This window comes from Amblyomma mixtum, chromosome 6 (assembly GCF_055824585.1).
Source record: "Amblyomma mixtum isolate Tamu chromosome 6, ASM5582458v1, whole genome shotgun sequence".
In the NCBI taxonomy this organism is placed as follows: domain Eukaryota; kingdom Metazoa; phylum Arthropoda; class Arachnida; order Ixodida; family Ixodidae; genus Amblyomma; species Amblyomma mixtum.
Window position 1 is genome coordinate 27,851,638 of NC_143017.1, and position 17,921 is coordinate 27,869,558.

At 51.2% G+C, this 17,921-nt stretch overlaps 1 pseudogene; it reads left to right on the forward strand.

The window, feature by feature from the left end:
- The first annotated feature begins 14,202 nt into the window (after window positions 1-14,202).
- The window catches only part of LOC149338475 (uncharacterized), a 59,612-nt pseudogene continuing 55,893 nt past the window's right edge, over window positions 14,203-17,921 (forward strand).

Genomic DNA, 17,921 nt, shown 5'->3' on the forward strand with positions numbered 1-17,921 from the left:
GGTAAGTTGTTTTTGGTCTGCTTCTTGGTCTTCTTCCTGGGACTTCGCTTGCGTTTCGGGCGGGCGTTGGTGGCGTCAATGCCTTGTTCTTCGTTGGTCTGGTCCTGGGTGGTCGGAACCACGTATATTGGACCTGCAGCCGTGGCTGAGGTCTCCAGGGACGCGGATCCGCTTGCTTCTGATTCCGCCGGTGGTTGCTCCACGTTGGGGGCGGTCTCGGCTGCTGCGCTGTCCTTCGTGGCGTCTTCTTCTTTGGTTGCTTCGGCCGCCTGGCTCATGGTGGGCAAGGGCTGCTCCCAGGCCACTGGCGGCTGTCCTTCTTCTTCATCTTCGCCCACAATTGACGCAAAGGTGCGCTTCTTGCAGGCCCGCACGTCGTGGTCTTCGTCGCACTTGGGACACGCGGCCTCGCAGGTTTCGTGCCCGTAGGCCCCCCACCTAACACACTGCGGAGTTTCGCAGTTGGCCCCCATGTGGCCCTGCAAGCTATACTTCCGGCAAGCGCGAACAACACCCTCGTACTCGTACTGTACGGTGGCGTCGATCACGTCCAGGATGTTGGGGACGGCCCTCTTCATCTCGATCTTAACGCGCCTGATCCCCGTGGTCATAGCGGGAAATCCCGGCACTGTTTCCCGCGACACACTGACGATCTTACCAAACGGGTGCAAAGCGCGTACGAGCTCTACATCATGGTGCTCCGCGGAATAACCGAAGACGTGCACCATCTTCGCCCTCGTGCCTCTGTTCTCGAATGGCACTGCAATGTTTTTCACTTCAACAACGGGGTCCTGCAAGAACTTTTCCACAGCAGCCCGTGTCCTAAGAAAGACCTCATACTTTCCCCCTGTGAAGTCCTGCACGCCTCCAAGCTCATTCTTATTAAAACGTTTGACTACAATCTTAGTCAATTCTAGCGTGGTTGTGCCATGCGGCACACGACCGAAAAACGTAAAAGGCTTAAGCCTTTTTGCTGCCGGCATGGCGGCGACGCCAGGCGCGCGCGCGCCCTGCGCGTGGTCGCCTTCTCTTTTTTTCGGTCCCTAACTCAACGCGGCACACAAAATGCAACACGCGGGTCGGGAAAAACGGCCAGCCTACGTCACCAGCGCACGTGTTTCTGGTCCGATGCGGAATACATGCGCCGTACCGAGGAAGCTCTCAAAGAGAGATAGATACAGAGATAGGGGAATGACAGGGATGTGAACCAGAAAGGTTTCCGATTGGGAGAGAAGAAAATGGCTGAGGCTTAGCTAAGGTTAAGCCTAGTCAGATGCGAAGCATATTGATGGCTAGGCTTGGTAATACATGGCTTTCCTTGGTTGAATAGTTCGTCATTTTAATACAACCACTAGAAGTGTAGCAAGGATTGCCGTGGCGGCTATATACGGGATCATCGGTGAATTCAATGCAGAGTGTACCACCGCTGCCCCAGCACAGGCTACAACAGCATTCTTGGCACCCATGGAAAGTACATTGGAAAGCTGAGGCAAGCTCAGCTTTATACCGCTGCTGTAGCGTCACGTGGTCAGCTGCAGCGCCTCTGATGTGGAGCCTCCACCGCCGCGGCCGACCACGCGAGCCGGCAGTCCCTCTCCCCTCTGCTGTGACGTCATGTTGTCACGTGGTCAGCCGCCGCGCCTCTGATGTGGAGCCTCCACCGCCGCGGCCGACCGCGCAAGCCGGCAGCCCATCTCTCCTCTGCTGTGACGTCATGGTGTCACGTGGTGTCATGTGGTCACGCTAAAGGTCAATAGTAGCTCCACCGCCGCGCTCGACGGGCTGTAGTGCAGCTCTAGTAATATGCTTCGCATAAAAGGCTGCTAGGCGTCTCGTATCGGGGAACAAAAGCGGCGGGGAAGTGCTCGGCACCAGTAAAACCGGTTCAGGACCGAAAACGGACAATTTTGTCCATTGCGCCTCAACAGCCGGATCTTTGAAACGGAGCAGCGCTTTGTGAGTCATGTGAAAACACGAAGCACTTCGAGGAAACGGCGCGCACCGGACCTCTGTCGTCGAGAAACTGTCATCCATCATAACTCTCGGTTACTTAAATGCGACAGAAGTCGACTGCAGTGAACTTTTTGAGGGAAAGAGCAGGATTTGAGAAGAAAAGGAACGACTCGTGCTCTGCTCTCTTCCTCACCGTTTTTGCACTTTTCCTCGAATTCTGTCGCATTCATGGAAACGCGACTTTAGACTTCGTGTGAATGTGGGAGCGAGTATGAGGGCTTCGCCGACCAGTGACGTCAGTAACTCCATCTCCTCCCGAAGTTCCCTATGTGAATCCTCCTCATCTGCGTTAGAAACCAGTTGCCGGAAGGACACAATAGAGTTACTGTAAAAGCTTTCCAGTGAATCCAAAATATCCACACACTAGCTATCCTATCACCAACAATAATCAAAAGAAATGCATGGCCACTTTGGATTCGCAGCTCACGCTCACTTTTGGTGTTCCTAGCAGAGGTGAGAACGCAGTGTGAGCACGAGGAGTAAGCCGCGATAGGTTCCTTCCAGGGGAAAGTACTATTGTAACCTTTCGACATGCGCCCTTTACACCCGGTCTCGAAAACTGATGGCAGTGGTCTTGCGTTCCGGTTTACGCTCAGTAAGGTGAATAGCGCTCTCCATTTCTCAAAAGATTACAATGGAGGGCGACTGACTCATCTCCCTTCACGCTAACCCCTGTTGTGGGTAGAGCAGGAAGTGAAAACGCAGTCTGCGAACGAAGGTACTTAGTTAGACAACATCGTCCTGTAATGCAGCTTCCCTGCAATTCAGCAACGATGATCGTTTGTCACTCGCACTCTTCCCTTGTGTGCTCGAAGGCGCGATGCGAACCCGGGAAGCATGTCGAGCCTGGTATTTGTCAAAGGTATGCGCGATTGTACCCCTTCAAGAACTGCCCTTTACACTCGATCTTGAAAGCTGGCGGCAACCGTCAAGGCTTCAGGCTCAAGCAGATTAGGGTGTGTTCCCCTCTCCTTCTAGATAAAGAATACAATGGACGCGGCCGGACACATCTCCTCCCGCGCCAACCCCGTTTGGGGGTACAGTAGGGAGTACAAACACAGTCTGTGAACAAGGATTTTAGTTCCGGAAACCTTCATCTAAGTCATCCATTCTGGAATTTAGCAAGTGATCGTTTCGCGAGTACTAAATCTCGCGAAGCTCCGGTGATAGGTTCCGTCAGCTACCTTTTCTTAAATTATTCGAGGGAATAATCTTTCGCAAGGTCTTGGATATTCGTAAGTACGTAATATTGCAAATTAAGTCATTTACAGTGCATGACGCGGAGTTCGAGTAATCGCGAGGAAGCTTCTGTCGTGAACTGGCAGGTGCAGCGGCTTCGCCTTGCTTAAGGGTCGCGAGGAAGCAAGGTGACTGCGCAGTACAAAAGTTCATTCCGGATGAAGATTTTTCTTTCTCGTGTAGTGACACATCGCGAGGCGAAGTGCAGCCCTGCCAAACAGGGGTGAGGTCGAGCTAAATTTAAGTGAAGTTAAGTTTGCCCGTCTGACACTTGAATTAGTGCTTTACGGCAGCAAAACTGTAGCTGGCACTAATCTTGGATAACCTGATTCAGGAAATGCATTCTGCTAGGCGTGCTGCCAGAGGTATAGCTTCAAAGAGTTGCTGAGAATTGTTTTGAAGTAAAGTGCCGTGTGAGTTAATGCGCGATATGTGTAAAAGCTTGGTCTAGTTATCACGTCTACTCTTTTCCTGCTGCGTCTACTTATAACCGCGTAAAGGTGGGGACACATGCGCGAAAAGTGCGTGCAATCGATTCGCTGCGGCGCGTCGTTGCGACCGTCGTCGCAACGACTGATCGCAGCTCGTCGCATGCGTCCAACCTGCTGGATGTCAACGACGAGCCGCGCGCGGCAAACGCAACGACGGGAAGCGGGAGCCAATGCGAGCGCGGGGAGCGGCAGCGTCATGATGACTCAGGGACGAGACACGCCGGGCCGGTCTGCCAGCTTTGATGCCGGCCGCCGGCGACTGAAAAACGCCCTAGTATTGTTTGTTCACGTTCTAGCAAGCCCAGGGATAGATGCATGTCGAAATTGCATCATTTCTGACGAGCGTTGGCCTATACCGAGTTGCTGGTAAAAGTGATGACGGCGATACAAGCAAATTTCATCCCACAGCCGCTTCGGTGCTGCTGCTACTTGGTGCGGTTCGCCTGCCGTCTGCTAGCTCCGTTTCTGAAGGCGTAGTGGAAATCGAACGTATCTTTTACTATGGGACGACTTCGCAGTAAAGCGATGTGAATAGTAGGCCTTTTATTATAGCGCAGGCGAATTCCGAAGCGCCGTCAGCTGCGGCTTCGACGATAAGCCAGCTAGGCCTAGCGTTGACTAGGGCAGCCGGGACCAGTGCGCTGTTCGTCGCCCGGCGTTACCGCAGGCGGTGTCGTTGCCGAAAGATCCTCTTTTGCACAGGTATATTGTCGTTGATCGAATCTAGGAAGCATCCTCTCTGGTACATGGCTGTTTTGTATTTTCATGTGCGAACGTGAAGGACGCCGAGCATGCCGGCCGGCCGGCAAGCCTGGATCCCGTCTGCCGGCGTCATAAAAACTAGCTAAAGTTTGTTCTTGACTTAAATAATAAACCCTAGATTGAGCAATGTGAAAAAGATGTCATTTTTGAGGATCACTGACCAATACGGAGCTGCTGGTAAAGGTAACGACTGTGATACAAGCAAACTTCTTGCCACAACCGCCTCGCAGCTGCCGCTGGCCTGACGTTGGGGTCCGGCTCGCCTGGCGCCCGCTCGCTTCGCTGCCGAAGGCGTCGTGGAAATTAACCATACTATTACTTTATTGTGAGATGATGCTGTTTAAAGTAGAGCGATGTGTGGAGTAGGCCTTTTATTATAGCTCATCCGACTTCCGAAGCGCCGGCCGCTGCGGCTTCGATGCGAAAGAGCGACCACGGCAGCCAGGCAGCAGCAGAGCTCGTCGCCCGGACCGCCCGTGAGCGGTGCCGTTGCCGAAAGCTCGCAACATAAGCAGGCATGGTTTGTCACTGCTCGAGCAGACTTTCTGATAACAAGGCGATCGTGTCTTTTCTTGTGATATTTGTACACCATCCCAAGCAGCGCTCAGGTACTTGGTACTGCTGCACGGCGGCGAAGTGCGACTCCGGTTGTGGGCGGAGCTTGAGTAGAGCGGCGCAGCGATGCTCACCGCTCCGTGTGTTTTAACTACATATAATTTCTCTTTTTTGTTTAATAACTCTTTTCTCATAAAAATACCTCAGCACCAGTCTGGCAACTCGGAGTATAGGCGGAGCTTGAACGCATCGACCCGTCGTTGCCGGCGGCGCTCCCGTGTGTTCCCGGTTCTGGTGCTGCGAGCGTTCGTCAGCGACGCGTCGCGCCACAGTTCGCACATGTGTTCCCCGCGTAATGCGGCCGCCCTGGAACTGTGGGAGGTTAAGTTGACCAGCGTACGCCTCGACGACCGGGCAGCGCTCCTCTTGATCGCCAGAAGGTCGGCAGAAGCCTCCGGAGCCCTGGTCTGAGGGCCCACTCTCATGCGCTCCCGTCACCATCCTCTTCAATAAACGTTCACTCACTCGCTCGCTCGCTCCCTCAATGCACAACATTTTCGGTGTACGCGGCTGACTGAAAGGTAAACTAGTTGTTCACCTGTAGCAAGAGATGAAATTGAAGGCTACTGCATGTCATACACCCTATAAACTCATTCATACCCGGCAGTACAGAAAGGCATTGATTTATAAAGCAGACACTCCGGTCAAAATAACTGTTTTGAGCATACGAGGCGGCCAAAGAGTACGTGCTGACTTAGCCTCACAAAATCTATTTTCTCTGAAAGCTATGCATGCAAGCATGCCCTAGTTCTTTTCTCCTTTACTTGTATGTTCAAGAAGCGCTCAGAATTGCGAGTACACGTGCATTTGAGCCTGTTGTCCCAAGCGCATGCTGAACAATAATACAGGCCGACGTGGTTTCTGCGCTTGCTTTAAGGTGACGGCCACGAAGGCGGTGCCCCCATTCTGCACGGCGATGCGGCACATCGAGGCACCCTTGTAGCCTGGTTGCACCGCACGCACGCGCGCACACTTCGCTCGTTTTGCCTGAACTTGGGGGCGGATCAACAAAGCTCAAGCGCATGGCGATCGATAGAGACGGGATGGAAGGTTCTTCCTGCGGGTGGGAGTGCGGCCGCCGCTGACGACGATGACGCAAAACTGATGGACTCGGGAACAAAGAAGAGCGCATGATCTAAAAAAGTTCCTTATCAGAGACCCGAGTACATAACGCATAACAGGACCGGCTCGCACACACCTGACAAACCACTCGACGGCGCTCGGTGCTGTCTGTTTGTTAGCTCGCACTGTGGATGGCTCAGGAGAAAATTCAAAGGTACATTTCCAGCTGTTTTTTTTTTCCTGTGCCTTTTTCCAGGAACCGCGCTCTAAGTAAGGCAGTGCACACTTGAGCAGAACGGCAATAACACCCCTCACTTTTGAAACAGTACAGCCTAGTTCGTATGGTTTATGAAGTTGAGTGTAAAAACGTGGCTCGCATGACACCACGCGCACATGCCAAGCAGTGCCATTCGTGGCCAGCATTTTATTGTTTTAATGATGTCCTCTGGCTTCTTGCAAAAGGTTGGTTGTTTGATTGGTTTATTGGGCTATTGGTTTATTTCGACCACCTGGGGTTCTTAAACGTGCACTGACATCGCACAGTATACGGCCATCTAGAATTTCGCCTACATCGAAATTTGACCGCCACGACCGGGATCGAACCCGCGTCTTTCGGGTCAGCGGCTGAGCACCATAACCACTGAGCCACCGAGGCGGCTCTTGCAAAAGGTGGCGAGGGGAAGGAAAAGGAGCCCGCAAGGCCTGAGTACTCCTCCCATGACGTCACGAAAAAAGGCCCAGAGTCGCCGCCACTTATGGCGGAGTTCAAGGAATCGCGACTGGAATCACTAGCAGCACTGAGCTTCCATTTATCAGTCCACATTTTTTCTTTAGTTAAAATGCTGGAATGAATAGCAGGCTCTTTACGCGGCATTTATATTGAAATACTAGCCGCAAACCATCTGTGCAAAGATTGTTTAAAGGGCCCCTGCCCACCCCCTGGTCTCAAACACTCTCTACCTCTCTTTGAGCGAGCCTCCTCTCCTTCCATTCCCTCATCGAAATTTTTCACTCCCGCTCCTCCTCGAGTAGGCTCGGCAAGGCAAAATCACCCCTTCTTTCTCCGATGTAAGCTGGAGGCGTGGTGTCTGTGGAGTGCGTCACAGGGCTACGTCATGGCCCCACCTTCAATAGAATTCTTTTCTTGGTTTTTGCTGCTGGGTCTGTTCGAGGGGAGGGGGGGGGGGGCTGCGGGCGCGCACACTGAACGATCGAGAGGCGCGATCGGCTCGACCACCTAGACTTGTTAGCGAGCGCATCCTTTCTTACATCTGTTTGTTATTCCCAGTTGCCACCTTTTCATTTTTTTTTAGGCCTCCCCACCGCTTCACGACCGGAGGGGCGGAAGTCGGTTCTGTTCGAAACACACGGCGAAGTGCGGGCCCGGCAACCGCCCGTTTGCTTTTCTTCATGTGTGTTTGTGTTCTGTGTGTTTGTGTCTTTTCTCCGCTCCGAAGCCCATGTCGTTCATTGGAGTCAAGGCGTACGCAAGATGCATGAAGGATAAGCGGTGTCTGTGCGGAGCGGTCAAGTGGGCCAGCGAGGGAAAGGCTCTGCTGCACTAGTAATTAAAACCTTGTTTTGGGGGGCTTGCATAGAAGAAAAAAAACTGAGAAGGGAGCGCGCACGCAGAGCGTCTCGTGACGTGATCACGGCGGGGGGGGGGGTCGAACCAACTCCCTCAGTTTTACTATTTTTTACTTTTTATGACTAGGGTTCAAGGCTGTCGCCGCACGCTCCCTCCGCAGTTTTTTTTTTTTTTTGTTCCTTCATGCGGGTTTGTAGGCATGAGCCAAACCAGAAGACGCTGCGGAAAGCGTTGCGCAGACGACGCGACGCCAAGGCTGCGCCCAACCTTCTCCCGTCAGTCAGAACGATGCACCAATGGAGTGCCTTTAGCGAAAGTAACCCCCCATGACGTCAACGGGGTTCAGAGTAGTGGGGCGGACCGATTTTGTTGAAGGAAAGAACGAGCGGGCTTTGATTTGAATTTTCGCAGCTTTTCGGGGCGCGCATGGCTCTAGTATTTGGCAGAGGTTATCTTCGATGCCTCATCTATGCAGTGGGCTTGTTTTTCAAAAATGTCTGTGCCCTGGTCAGTGGCCCTTTAAGCACTGATGTCAGCACTTCTATCGCATTGCGCTTTCTCAGTAGATGTTTTTCTTTATGCATTATTTGAAATAAAGTTACCAATGTTTTAAAACTTCTCCCTTTTTTTCACCTAGTTTTATGGAGCACAGCGATAATGAGGAATTAAACACTCTCGATTAGCTTCACAACTGGGTATGTGTGTTTTTATTGGGGACGCATGTATTTGTTCTAAGATTATATTTTAGATGGATACGATCGCTTTCGATACAGATACATACATTGCCACAGTTTACGTATTTACAAAATAGCAAGTGGGTTTAGAAGTTGACATAAAAAACACTCATGTTGCTATTTAGAAAGAAATCGCTGCGTTATTCCGCAGAGTTTTCAGCTTTTCTCTTTTTTGCCTCGGCGTTGGCATCCAATATCTTGTCATTCACCTTGCAACAGTAATTCTTATGCAAAATGTTGGTGCTACACCGCAAGAGGTGTTTCAACACAACTTCGCACTTGTGGCCATCCTCGCAGGTGATGCTCGCAAACCTACAGAGAAGTTAAATTTTTGTTTAAATAGCAGCTGTATCTTGGCAAGAGAGTTTTCTTGAAAGTCTGCATTCGCTACCTACAGTGCTAACCAGCTGCTTAGTTTAAATACACTTTTTTACAACGCATTTTACAAAAGTAACTATTCTTTGAAGAAGTTTCGATACAACGAAGTTCTCTGAGGGAACCTGCAATCGTCGGGCGGCGCCACCAGCGCGCCGACATCTGCGCCACCAACGGAGAAGTCACCAACCACGCAGGCGCTCCTTCGTGTGTCGGCGCCGTTGAAGCGCCTCTTTTCGGCGTGGCTTCCGACCGTGTCTGTAACGTTACGAATATCGTCGACGTTTCACCACAACTGCGTTTGCTCAGGACGTTTTTTTTCTCTCTTTTTTTTGCACTCGGCAGCATCCGGAAAGCGCAAGCTACCCGCACTGTCGCGGGTTGTCCATTGCGGATTCAAGCCAGTCGATGTCCTCGACGAGTATTTTGCTTGTGCTGCTGGTGTCATTGGCTCCTGCTGCCTCAGCTGTGTGGGAAAAAGCTGATTCGAGGCCAGCAGGTGATGCAGTGGCAGCAGGAGGGGCAGATGACCCAGAGTGACGCTGTTTCCACCTGCCCATTTTATAGAAGCTTTAATGCCACTAAATCTTACTAGTCAGCACACACGGCTTTTGTTTTGGTGCACGCAACATTCAGATTTCTTGGTAGAGACCAACCACTCTGCGGTAAAGCTAATTAAAAAACACACGCATCTAAAAGCCCCAGCTTTCACAGCAAACTTGAGCCCAAGCAGCACATCACAGACAAGCTTACCTGTTAAATCTAGCCAGCTAAGGAGAAGGCGAAGTGGAATGCTTTTTGTACACCCTCGGGATTATTGTAAGTCCAAGGAGAGGGCTCAGTCGGGCTGGTTGGTTGATGTTAATTGGTACCACGAAACAGCGCTGACGGACGGGACGGAAGAAGAAGAGATACACATGCGCTGAACTAGCAACCAAATGGTTTATTGCGAAAAAAAAGGAGGGGGTGGGGGAAGCAATATAAAGCAGCAGGGCAAGCCAAAGCACAGATGGGAAGCAAATGCGGGACGAACATGACGTGACATACATACGGGAGCTATCAACACATCACTGATAAAGAAAGGCGAGCTCCTGTGGGAATAGAGCCACCGATGGTTGGCTTGCACATGAGTTGCCTAATGCGTGAATGTGAAAGGCCTCTGATATCAGGCGCGAGGTGCGATCTGTGTACTTGGCTATGATAGTGGTTTGGTTCAGAAACGCATCACATTCATTGCCATCCGCGGAATGAATGACCATGTTATTTCGGCGTGACCTGTTTTCAGTGGGCGCATTTGTTTTTCAGTCCCGGACTGTCCGGGACTACTTGCGGACTCGAGTCCGGTATTTGTTTTTCTCAGGCAGCCCGAAAGCTCCGCCCACCTGCTTGCATCGCCATAGCAACGCGTTCGTTTTTAGCCTATGGCAGTCCGCGGGCTGCTTGGGGCTGCTGAGAAGGCAGCAGACGATAGCTGCGCGCCGCGCTGGCAGCCATATTAAGTTAGACTCCGTGTGCATTTTGAGTGCTTTTCGTGTTCCTGGAGGTCGATATCATGCGTTAAACCTTCACATGAGCTCCGTAGCTCCTCTCTGAGCCATCGCAAGACTTTTTGTTCTTGCATCTTCGTTTATTTTCTTGAAATCCACCGCACACGGACGCGCGTTCGGAGCTGCGAGCGCGTATTGTTAGCTCGTGTCGTCAAGAGGTTCTTGTTCGCTTGTTTTGCCACATGCTGTCTGTACGCTTACCTGAAAGCATCGCAGGTGAACCACTCGTATACTGGAGCAGCTATAGAGCTTGTCAACATTTTTGCGGAGGCTTTCGTCTATCCGCCTTTCCGCAACGAATTGGGCTACTTTGTGCGAACTTCGCCGCAAGCAGTAGCGGCGAGCATACCTCCGAAGCTGAGTTCTGTAATGCACCTACGCTAAGCTGACAGTACAGTCTTTAAATCGACTCAGTATCATGATCGAGCGCACGGCGTTGCTTCGGCGTCGTAGTGGCCGTGGCTTGCATCGTCTGCTAGCAGATGACAGCGTCCTTGTACGGTAACCGAGGGGGAGCCCGGCTCTGGCGCCGTGTTCGAAAGCAGCCTATGGCAAGTAGGTCATGTGACCATGACGCTTTTCCTGTCCGAGCGGAAGCCCAGACCTGCCAGCAAGTAGTCCGGGACTGGAAAAACAAATGCGGCCAGTGTCTTTCGCCTGTTCGCGTAGCCATTCGTTGACGCACCGTCCGGTCTCCGCGATGTAAAAACGGCCGCATGACAGACCTTGTAGACTTCGTAGAAACCATCTGGTTGTTAGTTCAGCGCATGTGTCTTTCTCTTCTTCTGTCCCGTCCGTCAGCGCTGTTTCGTCGTACCAATTAATTACTGTAGGTACATAGCCAGGGTGGTTTTCAAAAATTGCGCTTTCTTCGCCATTCACAAAATGCTTGGAGCACACCCTCGAATCCCTATTCGGCTGCCAGCTTGAGGTTTCCCAAAACTTAAACGAGTAAAACACGAGTAATTACCATCAATCTGCTGCAACATATGTAGCTAAGTCAACCAACGAAAGGGTCATTACTAAAACAAGGAAATGCGCTACGTATACAAATTATTTATGTAGGTATCATACTGACTTCATACACTTCACACAGACCGTTTTCTCCCCTGCTTAAGTGCGGGAACTATATTTCAGTTTTAAGAATGGACAGCAGATTACGCACTAACACAATAAATAGTTCTGGATAATTCTCATGAGTGAACAGCGACAGCGGACATTAAAGGCGCCTGACAGCGCCGGGCACTGGGCGTTTTTTATTGCGTAAGCACCAATTCGATGGGTACCGACCCCGAGCAATATCGTCCCTTGTCGTGTTGTCGGTTCGCAGCTGGCCTTGAGCGAGTGTTCTGTCTCGCGACACTGCCCGCTCATCGCCTTCTACTTGGCACCAATTCGGTGGTTCTGACCCGAGAAAAATATTCTTTTGCACGCCCGGGTGGTCTAGATCGGTCTTCCACGTACACTATCCTACGTACGTTATCATTCGAACGGCTTATGAGAAGGCACTCGGCCTACCCATGAAAGCATCTACGGAGCGTCTACTAAAACTAGGGGTACACAACACGGCTGATGAATTGATTAGCGCCCATCTTACAAGCCAGGTAGTGCGACTGGCCACAACTGCGACTGGCCGCAGGGTCTTAGAAGATTTAAACATTAGCTTTCCGCAGCAAAAGTGGCTGGGAGACAAGATATACCTAAAGAGTGGAAGAGCAAATTCCTTACGCTTCCGCTTCCCAAAAACATGCACCCGGAGCACCATCATGCTAGACGAGTGGCGAGGAGCAAGAAGATGAACGAGTGCTATTCCACAAAAGAAGGAGCCTTCTTCGTGGACGCTGCGGGCCCTGTACAAGGAATATCAACAATCTCAGTGGTGCACCAAATGCAAGTCGTGGACGGGCGCCTTGAAAGGCAGACACTTCCGAGGCCCGCTAAGGGTCTCAGTAAATCAGAGGAATGTCACCTTCGCAGGCTACAAATTATGTCTTTCAATAACCCAGCTACGCTTCACGCCATTGAGCCCGAGTCCTTTTCGGCACAGTGCAAATTTTGTGGCCAGAAGGCAAACTTGTACCACATGGTATGGGCTTGTCAGAAAAATGACAGCATTGAGATCATAAATCAGCCAACGCGGGAGGGCTGGGAGGCGGCCCTGTCCAGCTCGGACCTCGAGGAACAACGAGCCCTCGTCGCCAGAGCACGGGCAGCGGCTTTCACCAAGGGCGTCCCGGACTAGGGACCCGATCAGCCTTCCCTTCAACTAAGGCTTTAATAAACGTTTTCATCTTGCACGTCCGCAGCTGACCTAGCGCGAGCACTCTGTCTCGCGGCACTGCCCGCTCATCGTCGTGTTCTACGTAGCACAAATCCGAGCTTTCGCTCCGATTCGAATGTAGCAAACATTCTCTGCAGTTTTTGTCCGCCGGCATGAACCACGCACCACCGCGAAGAGCATGTTGAGTCCAGACAAAATAAATGCCGTCCAAAAAGGAGAACGGCTTCTTTCGTAGTAGTTGCGGTGAACATGTCTACGAGTAGTTCGGTCGTCATCCTCAGAAAACAATTAAGCGCCACAAAAGACGAAGAAGAGTGGGTCGCGAACTCATGCCAAAGGTCATGGTGCACTTTATTTCAACAGGACGATATGCCGCCTCGTGCAAACTATCCGTACCCTGACAAAACTGTTACCCGAGAAATCCCACGCTAAGCAACTTCAGCAATGCAAGGCCCGAGCGTGCGAGCGCCTTCGAGCTTCTTGCGTGCGCCGCCAGAGGGCGCGACCTGTTCGGTCAAACTGCATTGCAGGGTGCCTAGGCGTTCTGCTCTTGTTCATCCCGGAAAAACTTGAAAGCGTGGTTTTTAGGACCCGATCTGTAATTAGTCCGGCAATTGAGCATGCAGCACTTGTTAGGCATATCCTGGCAGAACCGTAATCCGCATTCCACTCCAGCGATGGAACTAGAACATCGTCTATAGTAGGATACAACTTATAAAAACAGCAGTTGCTAACACTGGGCCGCGGTCCGCGGCGTCTTGTATTACTCCGCTGGCCAATCGCAACTGTAAACAAAATCAATTTTGTAATGCTTGACTAATCAAACAATTCACGGATCAAAACTGTAGAGCTCGTAACTTTTTTCTTGTGCTAAGCTTCTTGTTTACGTAACAAGAAAAGTTTCAACAACGGACTACTTTTTTGTCGTGGAGGAATTCTGCGCGCGGAGGCTGAATGTGGGCGGAGCTTCACTGCAGACTCTGCTGCATGCACAGTCAACGTCTAGAAAAAAATGTGCGTTCGGATTCGGAAGCATGTCGCCACATTCCATGACTTTCCCCGAGGCAGTTAAAGGAGTGTCACGTGTTTCCAGAACCGATCGCATTGTCGTCGCCTTAGTCCCCCACTTCTCGGTACAGGTGGGGTTAACCATTGTGTACCTTCCAGGCCTCATTTTCAACATGAGTGCGCCGCTCGTAGCTTCGACACGTGCTGCACGGAACTTCTATGTGGGCCTCTTTCGCGTGACGTAGCTCAGGGGGGGGGGGGGGGGGGAGAGCCAGCAGGCCTTACGTTTTCTCTAGAGGGTAGAGGGTGTTGCCGCGAGCCGCGCGCGCGGACGGAAAAGGATGAGGAGGGAATAAAGAAAGGGGTTTGTGCCAACCGGTTTTCGTGGTTGACACTTCTCTCAGCTGCACTTTCCCGGTCGCAACCCGGCTTGCAACTGAGGTCTTTCTCGTGTTCGCTGCTGTTTTTTTCCAGTTCGTGTTCAGCCATGTCTTCGAAACGGGCTAAGTACCACATCAAGAAGAAAGAGTTTGACGAGATACTGAAGGAATTCGGCACATCGCTGCGCACCAGAGCCCGGCCAACGTCATCGGATCCCGGACATGGAAAACGAATGAAAGCCACCGAAGTTTATTCGGTTGACGCGGGCGACCCTCGGAAGCTCAGATACAAGAAGCGCGCAAGAAACGCTGCTAATTCGGCGTTTGCTGGCAGCAACGCATGCTCGCTGGCATCATCTGCAAAGAACGACCCAGCCGCGAGCGAACTCAAGGATGCCGAACCTGTGGCGTCCTTCTCATCATCATCATCATCATGCTCAAGTAGCGGCAATTCCAGCCACAACGAAGACGGTGAGTGTTCCACTTCTCCGGTGCTCAACGTGGAGACCGCTCAAGCAAAAGAAGCTGTGCCCGTGGAAGCTTCCGTGGACCACTGCATACTTTCGGCGGCCGAACATCTAGCGCTTATTGCCAGCAGGCATAACCTCACCCATGCCTGTATTAATGACATTCTATGCTTCTGCAGGCGACAAGGCATCGCTAACTTGCCGAAAGACGCGCGCACAGTGATGAGAACACAGCGGAAAGAACATCTTGAGCACAGCGGGTCCGATGAATACTAGAAATGTGTCCTGCCTAAATACGAATTGTAAACTAAAGAAACTATCGTGTTTATCTGTTTTCACCTAACCTTTAATTTTATGTTGGAATTATTGCCGCACATCAATTTCTCGCACTTCTCGTCTAGTCAGCTCTTTCATGGTCAAATCTTCCCCCAGAAAGTGTTGACATGCTGATGGTGCTGAAATGGTTTCAGGCATCCAGCTCTTTTTCTAATTAACTACAAACATTGATCAGTTAAATTTTGCAGTTTCTGTCGTACTTTTATGTTTTCTTTCTGTTATTTACTTATCTATCCTTTTTTTATGTATGCAATGCACTGCACGCGACTTTTCGCTGTCTGACAGACACTGCTATACAGGCCCCATCAGGCTTTTTCAGGCTTGTAATTGTAAGGTGTTTGCCAGAGTGTGAAAATAAATTCGATTGATTGAACAATTGATTGACTGATTTCCATTTCGGGCTGGTGGGAGGCACCCGACAAGCATTTGCGACAGGAACTGTTCCTCGTGAAATTAAAGTGCACGGCAATATTGACGCGGTTCTCCTTTACAAATGTTGCCATTTGCGCATCTGGTCCACACTGTGCCGAATCAGCAACATGCGAATCTATATTTATGTTCAGCTGTTGTTGCGGTGTACGCGAGCCAAAACCTCTGGAGCCCTTTGTGGAAGAAGTACATAAAGTTATTTCAAATGGCGTCATTTTTAAGGCGCTCATGTTGAGGTGAGCCTTGCTGCTATGATCTGTGACGCCTCGGCATGCATGTACGTGAAAGCAATAGCTGGGAACACTGGTTATTGTACTTGCGAGTAATGCAGTCAGAACGGTCGCCACATAGAGGGCAAAATGACGTTCCCCGACATGCACGCATACATACACACAAATGCGTTATTTATGCCCCATCGCAGTATTTCCTTGCAGCACTACCAAAGCTGCGATGAGTGCATAGGCGGCGTTCCGACGCTGCAGAATTTCATGCCAGTAGGCTCCATATGCACGAAAAAGAGAGTGGCGAGGCGAAGTGGGCAACCTCCAAACAAGCGAAGGCGGCATGCCACGTGCACAGCGGTCCCTGCTTGCGCACTCGAGCTTAGTAATCACGCCCGTAACCTGTTATCTCTCTCAAAATTTTGGGGGTGTGCCTCATAGCGAGGGCAAAAGAAACATTTTCTCTGCGCCGGCGGTGCAGCGTCAGCAACCAAGCCAGCGGGCTTGCGGAGACAAAGTAACCTATCACGGATTCATGGGGAGGTGTGCTTTCTTTCGGCGCCTGCACACTACGGCTTAGTAAAAAGGACTACCACGAACAGCCACCGCAATCTGCTTGTAAGTTGTCAAACTATAATATGCAAGTGAGAATACGCGCCGCGAGTGTTTCTGCACGCATACAGTTGCAGCGCAGTGGCACGGTGGATCGAGCGCCGGTAACAGCGGCTCGACACGCATCTCTCCCTGCAGTGAGCCCGCTACAAATGTTGCTAGGCCTCCGTAACCGACAATAAGATTGTTTTCAATATTTAAATCTTGCGGGTCTGCCTCACAGCTAAAGCTTAGTTTAATGATCAGCAAGGGGTAGCGTGGAGACGTCTTCAAACAGGCGTCTACGCGCACCCAATACTAATTAAACATATTATCCCGGTCATTGAGGATGACAAGTAAGAAATGTGGAGCGAGAGCGACCGTCAACCATATTATTTGGGAGTGCACTCAATCCCCAGGCAGGGCGAATAAAAGAAGTGGTAGAGACGCCTGGGAGACCTTGCTGCGTAGGCCGGACACTGAGCACAAGCTCCTCGCCGTACGACTGAGTGCCGGGATTCGAGAAATCCAGGCCAGCATCTCACACGGCGACCCTGTCCACCCAAATCCCTCCTGGCCCTCATTTCTCGACTGAGAGGGAGAGCCGGAGGGTAGGATGAGGTTGTCTTCTCCTGTCAGACAATAAAGTCTTTCATTCACTCTCTACCGCGGCGATGACCAGGACGGCGCGCTTGCTGATGCGAAGATAGGTCTCGGAGGAGAAGCTGCGACAAACCGGAAACAGCCAGTGTGGGTTTCCTGGTTCCAAACGCGGGGGACTTCCGGACGACGAGCGGAATTTTCTGTTGGTGCAGATCCGAGCGACGAGGCAAGCGACACGGCAAAAATGATGCGCGCGACGGCACCGCTGGTAGCTTGACGACGTAGTGCGAGTTTTCGCGTACAGGGAGCTCGGATTTTAAGGGTACATGGGCTAGCGTGCTTAAACTGTGCATGCGCCAAACGCTATTTCATAGCGAGCCGTAAAGTACAGAGGGCGCAACGCTTGTCTAGAACACGTTCTGGGCATGTTTCGAGCTCAACACGCGATATCTAGCGATAACATGTGGTTAAAAATAGTCTGGATGTAAGCATGTGCAGTTAAACTCTTGGGATTTCATCGTCATTTTTTGCCTTCTTGGCCACACCGGCTTCGGGAGCTGCGGAACACACAATTCGGTCGTTCTAGAGATGCGTATTGCCCACTGTACGCTCGCGATACGAGCGCAATTTTCCGATTTCGGCGTGCGCGACTCTTGGGTGCGTTCAAACATCGTTTCCAAAATTGTGGTCCCTTCTAAGCAGGACCCCTCGCCTCTTACCGAATTTGTCGTTTCCTGTACGTTCAGTAGCCATAAATGGGCCACTATGCTATCGCTTCGTCTCGGCTCACCTGCAATAAACCATTGGGGAGACAAATTCGCTTTGTTTGTTTATTTTTAGTGACGATTCTGCCGCTCCTAGTCCTAAAGGCTTGGTTCACATGCAAGCGAAACGCTCGTGAATCCCGCCACTGCGGCGCATGCACCCGCTCTCGAGCGGCGGCGGCAGCTCCAGCGGTCGGAGCGGCAAGGTTCGGCAGCACCGCTTCAGAACCAATGAAGACCCGGTGTTGCCACGTGACCAGTAGTAGCAGAGTTTGTACGCCGCGCGTACAAACCTTTGTTTAAAAAAAAATATATCAAGTGGTGTTGACTGCTTAAAACGCAAGATTTATATATGTTTAAAAAAAATATCAGTATAGATGACAAAATAATACTTATATATTACGTTTTTTGGTGC